This window comes from Trichechus manatus, unplaced genomic scaffold (genome assembly GCF_000243295.1).
Source record: "Trichechus manatus latirostris isolate Lorelei unplaced genomic scaffold, TriManLat1.0 scaffold00073, whole genome shotgun sequence".
Classification (NCBI taxonomy): Eukaryota; Metazoa; Chordata; class Mammalia; order Sirenia; family Trichechidae; genus Trichechus; species Trichechus manatus.
The window spans coordinates 13,164,130-13,172,430 of record NW_004444009.1 but is presented as its reverse complement, the minus strand read 5'-3'; positions in this window follow the sequence as shown (position 1 = coordinate 13,172,430).

Sequence of the window (8,301 nt, the reverse complement as noted above, 5' to 3'; positions counted from 1 at the left end):
ATAACAAGAGAAAAGATTGAAAACGTAATAAAAAAAAAACCTCCTAACAAAAAAAGCCCTGGCCCAGATGGCTTCACTGGAGAATTCTACCAAACATTCAGAGAAGAGTTTATACCAGTACTACTCAAACTATTTCAGAACATCGAAAAGGAAGGGATACTTCTGAATTCATTCTATGAAGCCCAGCATAACGCTGATACCAAAACCAGGCAAAGACGCAACAAAAAAAGAAACTTACAGACCAATATGTCTCATGACTATAGATGCAAAAATTCTTGACAAAATTCTAGCCAATAGAATTCAGCATCACATCAAAAAAATAATACTCCATGAACAAGTAAGATTCATTCCAGTTACACAAGGATGGTTCAACATTAGAAAATCAATCAACATAATCCACCACATAAATAAGAGGAAAGAATCACATGATCATCTCAATTGACGCAGAAAAGGCATTCGACAAAGTCCAACACCCATTCCTGATAAAAAATTCTCAATAAAATAGGTGTAGAAGGGAAATTTCTCAACATAATAAGGGGCATCTATGCAATGCCAACAGCCAACATCATTCTTAATGGAGAGAGGCTGAAAACATTCCCCTTGAGAACAGGAACAAGACAAGGATGCCCTTAATCTCCACTCCTATTTAACATTGTGCTGGAAGTCCTAGCTAGAGCAATAAGGCAAGAAAATGAAATAAAGAGCATCTAAATTGGTAATGAAGAAGTTAAACTGTCCCTGTTTGTGGATGATATGATACTATATGTAGAAAACCCTAAAGACTCCACGAGAAAACTACTGGAACTAATAGAAAGAATCAACAGAGTAGCAGGATACAAGATAAACATTCAAAAATCTATTGGATTCCTATACACCGATAAAGAGAATGATGAAAAGGAAATCAGGAAAACAATACTATTTATAATAGCCCCTAAAAAAAAAAAAAAAGACTTAGGAATAAATCTAATCAGGGATGTAAAAGACCTATACAAAGAAAACTACGAAACACAACCGGAAGAAACCAAAAGAGATCTACATAAATGGAAAAACATACCATGCTCACGGATAGGTAGACTCAATATAGTGAAAATGACAATTCTACCCAAAGCAATTTACAAATACAATGCAATCCCGATCCAAATACCAACAACATTCTTTAAACAGATGGTAAAACTAATCATTAACTTTATATGGAAAGGGAAGAAGCTCTGGATAAGTAAAGCACTACTGAAGAAAAGAATAAAGTAGGAGGACTCACACTACCTGACCTCAGAACCTACTATACAGCTACAGTAGTCAAAACAGCCTGGTACTGCTACAACAATAGATACATTCATCAATGGAATAGAATTGAGAACCCAGATGTAAATCCATCCACCTACTGTCACCTGATCTTCGACAAGGGCCCAAAGTCCATCAAATGGGTAAAGACAGTCTTTTTAACAAATGGTGCTGGCAAAACTGGATAGCTATCTGCAAAAAAAAAAAGAAAAAAGAAAAAAGAAACAGGACCCATACCTCACACCATACACAAAAACTAATTCAAAATGGATCAAAGACCTAAATATAAAGCCAAAAACACTAAAGTTCATAGAAGAAAAAATAGGATCAACGCTACAGGCCCTAATGCACATCATTAACAGGATACAAACCATAACCAACAACACACAAACCCCAGAAGATAAGCTAGATTACTGGGATATTCTAAAAATTAAACACTTAAGCTCATCAATAGACTTCACCAAAAGAGTAAAAAGAGAACCTACAGATTGGGAAAAAAAATTTGGACATTACAAGTCAGACAAATCTCTAAAATCTACAAGAAAATCCAACACCTCTACTACAAACAGGCAAATAATTCAATTAAAAAATGGTCAAAGGAAATGAACAGACACTTCACCAGAGAAGACATTCAAGCGGCCAACAGACACATGAGGAAATGCTCGCGATCACTAACCATTAGAGAGTTGCAAATTAAAACCACAATGAGATACCATCTCACCCTGGCATTACTGGCACAAATCCAAAACACTGGAAATAACAAATGTTGGAGAGGTTTCAGGGAGATCAGAACTCTTATGTACTGCTGGTGGGAATGCAAAATGATACAACTGTTTTGGAAAATGATATGGCACTTCCTTAGAAACCTAGAAATAGAAATACCATACGATCCAGCAATCCCACTCTTAGGAATATATCCTAGAGAAATAAGAGCCATCACACAAGTAGACTTATGCACACCCATATTCATTGCAGCACCGTTCACAATAGCAAAAAGACGGAAACAACCTAGATGCCCATCAACAGAAGAACGGATAAACTAACTATGGTACATACACACAATGGAGTATTATGCAACGATAAAGAACAATGATGAATCTGTGAAGCATCTCATAACATGGATGAAACTGGAGGACATTATGCTGAGTGAATAAGTCAATCACAAAATGACAAATGTTATATGAGACCTCTACTGTAAAAACTCATGAAAAAGTTTACAAACAAAAAGTAACAATCTTTGTTGGTTACGAGAGATGGGAGGGGTGGAGGGGGAAACTAAATAGACAATAGATAACTGGTATCTTTGGTGATGGATGAAACAGTACACAATACTGGGGAAGCCAGCACAACTTGGACAAGGAAAGGTCATGGAAGCTCCATAGACACAACCAAACTCCCTGAGGGACTGAATTGCGGGCGGAGGGCTCTGGGCACCATGGTCTCAGGGAACATCTAGCTCAACTAGCATAACACACTTTATAAAGACAATGTTCTACATTCTACCTTGGTGAGTAGCATCTGGGGTCTTAAAAGCCTGTGAGCAGCCATCTAAGATACTCCACTGGTCTCACCCCTTCAGGAGCAAGGGAGAATGAAGAGAACAGGATACAAGGGAAAGATTAGTCCAAAGGACTTATGAACCACAGCTACCATGGCCTCCACAAGACTGAGTCCAGTACAGTTAGATGGTGCCCGGCTACCACCACTGACTGCTCTGACTGGGATCACAACACAGCGTCCTGGACAGAGCTGGAGAAGGATGTAGAACAAAATTATAACTCACAAAAAAGACCAGATTTACTGGCCTGACAGACTGGAGAAACCCTGAGAGTATGGCACCCAGACACCATTTTAGCTCAGTGGTGAAGTCACTCCCAAGGTTCACCATTCAGCCGGGGATTGGACAACCCCATAAAACCAAATGGGACTAATGAGGCACAGCAGTCCAGGGACAAGGACTAGAGGCAGGAGGGGACAGGAAAGCTGGTGATAGGGGACCCAGTGTTGAGAAGAGACAGTGTTGACACGTTGTGGGGTTGTTAACCATTGTCATAGGGCAATATGTGTACTGTTTAATGAGAAACTATTTGTTCTGTAAACCTTCATCTAAAGTTAAAAAAAAAAAAAAGAATTATGTATGTGAAATCAAATTGACAACAGCAACTCAAAATGTTTGATGGGAAGCCTAGGAGGCAATGAGTTGAAAATCATGGTGATGGAATAATTTGGAAAAGGATAGTGAGAATAGCAGCACAACTGGAAGAATGTAATTGATGTCACTGAATTGTACATGTAGAAACTTTTGAAATGGTGTAACTTTGACTATGAGTATTTTCACCAAAAAAAGAAAGGTCCTCCAAGGTTGAGAACGGAGAGTGTTAACATGTTGTGGGGTTGTTAACCAACGTCATAAAACAATATGTGTACTGACTGTTTAATGAGAAACTATTTGTTCTGTAAACCTTCATCTACAATACAATAAAGAATAATTAAAAAAGAAAAAAAAGAATATATTTGTGGGCATAAGGGTAGGAACCAACAAAGGAAGAGTTTTAAAGACAAGGAAGAGAGTGGTAGATGGAAAAAGGCCCGAGAGGAGGGGGATGAGGTGGCAGTCAGGGGCTTAGGTAGATGTTTGGCATTAAATGGGAAAAGAAGACTTTATCTGAGGAAAAACAAAAGAGATGAGAATGGCCATAGATGTTAATAAATTTGCAGAAGAGGAAATAGAGTTAAGTATACAAGAGGCCTCAGTTTCTACTAAAAGAAAAGGACTTTCTTCCTCTTTTCTTCTAGCAGCTGCCATCCCCTACTCTATCTCTAGGGTTATTCTCCCAGAATCTGGCTACAAAGTGGAAGAAAATACCCTCAGCCTTCCTTTCTGCAGTGCAGTGAATTACTTAATATGGCCCTTCTAGCTATAGTCTTTGTAACTCCCACCAAATGACTGGGTGAGGAGTATGCAGATAAGGTGCTTGTGGCCCACCGAGGGGATTGAATAGCTTGCTAATAATGTAAATGAGGTGCATGACACCCTTATCGGGGTGGGACCATGCAAATAAGGTCTATGGAGCCCTAAAAAGGGGATTCGTCAATTTTGCCATTCTGCTAGGCTTAAAAGAACAGTCAATCTCAGAGCAGAGGGGATCCGACTACCATCAAGTAGAAGAGATAGGAGCAGAGCACATCCTTTGGACCTGGGATTCCCTATGCTGAGACCCTATTAAACCCAGAAGTGAGAGAGAGAAAGCTGTAACACTGAAGACAGTGAGAGATGGCAAGAAGCAGCAGCAGAGAAATGGCAGCAGCAGAGGCAGCCAGCAGGAGACAGCGCAGTGGGCTTCCTGTCCCACGGAGCAAGGTGGTTACAGTGGGTGTGCTGAACCACGGAGTGAGAGAGCTGAGTGCCTTTGGGCAGGAGGCTTACTGGCACAGTGGGGTACCTCTGGGCACAGCCTCTTCTCAGCCATGCTCACAAGCAGGTCTCTCGCTGGCCCTCAACCCCTCGGCCTGGCTTCTGCCTTGCTCAGGCAAGTGTTACTAAATTATTTTAGCTCTGCTGATAAGTACCCAGAGGGACCCCACTCTGCCAGTAAGCGTCAGCTGAAGGCCCTTAGCTCTAGCTCTGTGGGTCGGCAAGTCTAGCTCCAAAAAGTCCCCAGAGGCACCCTACTCCACCAGCAAGCCTCCTGCCTGAAGGCACTCAGGTGGGCCAGGAAGACTATCGTGCACCTCCTGTCAGTCTCCTGCCTCTACTTTCTGCCATTTCTCTGCTGCTGCTTCTTGCTGTCTTTGGTATTACATCTCTCTTTCTGTCTCCTGGTTCTAGGAGCTTCTCAGCACAGACATCCCAGGACCACTCTTGGCTCTTCTTTCTTGGTGGTGGTGAGATTCTTCCTTTCCACCTCTGGGATGGCTCATTTTAAAACTGACCAATCCCTTGTTAGGATTCCATACACCTTATTTGCAAGGTCCCACCCCCACAAGGGTGTCATGCACCCTATTTACATTATTAGCAAGCTATCCAATCCCCTCAGTGGGTCACAAGCATGTCACTTGCATAGTCCCACCCAGTCATTTGGTGGGGAGTAACAAAGACTAGCTAGAAGGGCCATATTATGTAATTCACTGCACTGTAGATGGGAAGCCATTGAGAGGTTCTGAACTTTGACATGATCACACAAAGATGAATAAGGTATGATTCCTGTCCTCACAGAGTTTACATTCTCATGGAAAGATATTACAGCAAAACCTGTGATAGCCGGAACTTGATGAGGCTGCCTTGTTTTTCTAGGTCTTGCAAATCTTCTGCCTTTGACGTGGTGCATACCACTTTTCTATCATTGCTTTCTATTAGTGGAAAATATTTGAGTATTCCTTCTCTGACAGGTTTCTGCCTTACACACCTTCCAGCTTTCGCAGGTTTTATGTATAATGTGAGATACTGGGATTAAGACAAGCACAGAGGACTACAGGAACATGAAAGAGAAACATGCAAGTCTAATCTTCAGGAAGCAGGACTAGGAGATAAAATGAAATGCAAAAATTGAACTTAATTTTTAAAAACCTCTCTAAATACAGAACACATTCATAAGAAAAAGAACAATAAGAATTTAAAAGTGTCTTTTCAGCCCTATTCAGGGCTCTGACCATGCAGTAAACCAGTTGCTATTGATTCAGTTCTGACTTATGGCAAGCCTCATGGGTTTCAGACTAAAACTGTACTCCATAGGGTTTTCAATGGCTGTAATCTTCCAGAAGTAGATCCTCAGTCTTTTCTTCCAAGGTGCTTGCAGGTGGATTTGAACCACCAACCTTTCAGTTTGTAGCCAAGTGCTTAACTGCTTGCACTACCAAAGGACTCCATGACCAACCAATAGGTATACCAATTTCTTTAATAAGCATCTGCTTAATAAATATAGCTAAACAAATGAATGAATGAATCCCCAGCACAATCTGTACAACATGAGAAGATGTCGATGCATATTCGTTGAACTTAACTATTGTTCTCACACACTGATTGTACTCAGAGGTTTCCCTGTTCTCCTTGGCCATCCACTTAATAGAAACAGATTAAAAAAAAAAAAAAATTGCTGTCGAGTCAATTGCAACTCATAATGACCCTATAGGAAGAAAGAGCAGAACTGCCCCATAGGGTTTCCAAAGCTGTAAATCTTCAGATTTTTTATTTTTTTAAATTTTTATTTATTTTATTGTACTTTAGTTGAAGGTTTACAGAGCAAACTAGCTTCTCATTAAGCAATTAATATACACATATTGTTTTGTGACATTGGTTGCCAACCCCACGACATGTCAACACTCTCGCCTTCTTGACCTTAGGTTCCCCATTACCAGCTTTCCTGTCCACTGCTGCCTTCTCGTCCTTGTCTCTGTGCTGGTGTGTCTATTTAGTCTCATTTTGTTTTATGGGCCTGTTTAATCTTTGGCTGAAGGGTGAACCTCAGGAGTGAATTCATTACTAAGCTAAAAGGGTGTCCAGGGCCATACTCTCATGGTTTCTCTAGTCTCTGTCAGACCAGTAAGTCTGGTCTTTTTTTGTGTGTGTATGTGAGAGTTAGAATTTTGTTCTACATTTTTTCTCCAGCTCTGTTCGGGACCCTCTATTGTGATCCTTGTCAGGGCAGTTGGTGGTGGTAGCCGGGTACCATCTAGTTTTACTGGACTCAGTCTGGTGGAGGCTGTGATAGTTGTGGTCCATTAGTCCTTTAGACTAATCTTTCCCTCGTGTCTTTGGTTTCCTATTCTCCCTTGCTCCTGATGGGGTGAGACCAGTGGAGTATCCCAGGTGGCCATTCACAAGCTTTTAAGACCCCAGATGCTACTCACCAAAGTAGAATTGTAGAATATTTTCTTTATGAACTCTTATGCCAATTGAGCTAGATGTCCCCTGAGACCATGGTCCTCATAGCCCTCAGCCCAGTAATCTTGTCCCTCAGGGAGTTTGGATGTGTCTATGGAGCTTCCATGACCTTGCCCAAGGCTGTAAATCTTTACGGAAGCAGACTGTCACATCTTTCTCCCACTGAGAGGCTGTTGGGTTCCAACTGCCAACCATTCGGTTAGCAGCTGAGCGCTTAACCATAGAGCCACCAGGGCTCCTGGTGAAGTCTGAATACCACTCCCAAAATGCCCATCCATTTGTACCTTCTACACTAAGTAATTTCCTGAAGTAAGTTTTTTTTTTTCTTCTTCCTACCTGGGGCTCATCATAGTAGGTGTTACAACTAGTGGAAGTCCCCAGGGATATAAATCACTCACTGGAGATAAGGCAGATATATTAAAAAACAAAACAAAACAAAAAACAAAACCCACTGCCATGGAATCATTTTCAACTCATAGCCATCCTATAGGACAGAGTAGAACTGCCCCACAGAGTTTCCAAGGAGTGCCTGGTGGATTCGAACTGCCAACCTTTTGGTCAGCAGCTATAACACTTAACCACTACACCACCAAGGCAAACATATAGTTCTACCTTAATGCTGAGAAGAGAGGCCTTTTGGAAGAAAGGAATGCGCACATAATTCATCATTGTAGGGGGAGAAGAGGAGGTCAGAAGATCACGCAGGGCTTTGCAATTCATCAAAGACCTGTAGACTTCTTTACCTAAAAAATTTAAAACACCTGGTCTTCTGCAAAACTTCAAACTTCTGACATGGAAGACTTATAACACTAACAAGCAAAATCTTTCTAAGCATGCAAACAAATCTTACATATCAAACATATGGAGCTTCTAAATGTAGTGAGCAGACAAAGCATAACCTAGTCAGCTAATGAGAACAAATTATTTTACCTGAATGAACATGTTTTACCAAAAATATTTATCCTGTATTCATGACTTTATTACCTCTCTGCATATTTGTGCAATTTCCCAGAGCTACACATTTTTTCTCATCCAACCAAAGAAAACTTAAAAAATCAGAATCAACCTACATGGAAACTGAATAATACTCTGCTTACACATCAATGGGTAATAGAAGAAATCAGAGATGGAATCAAAAA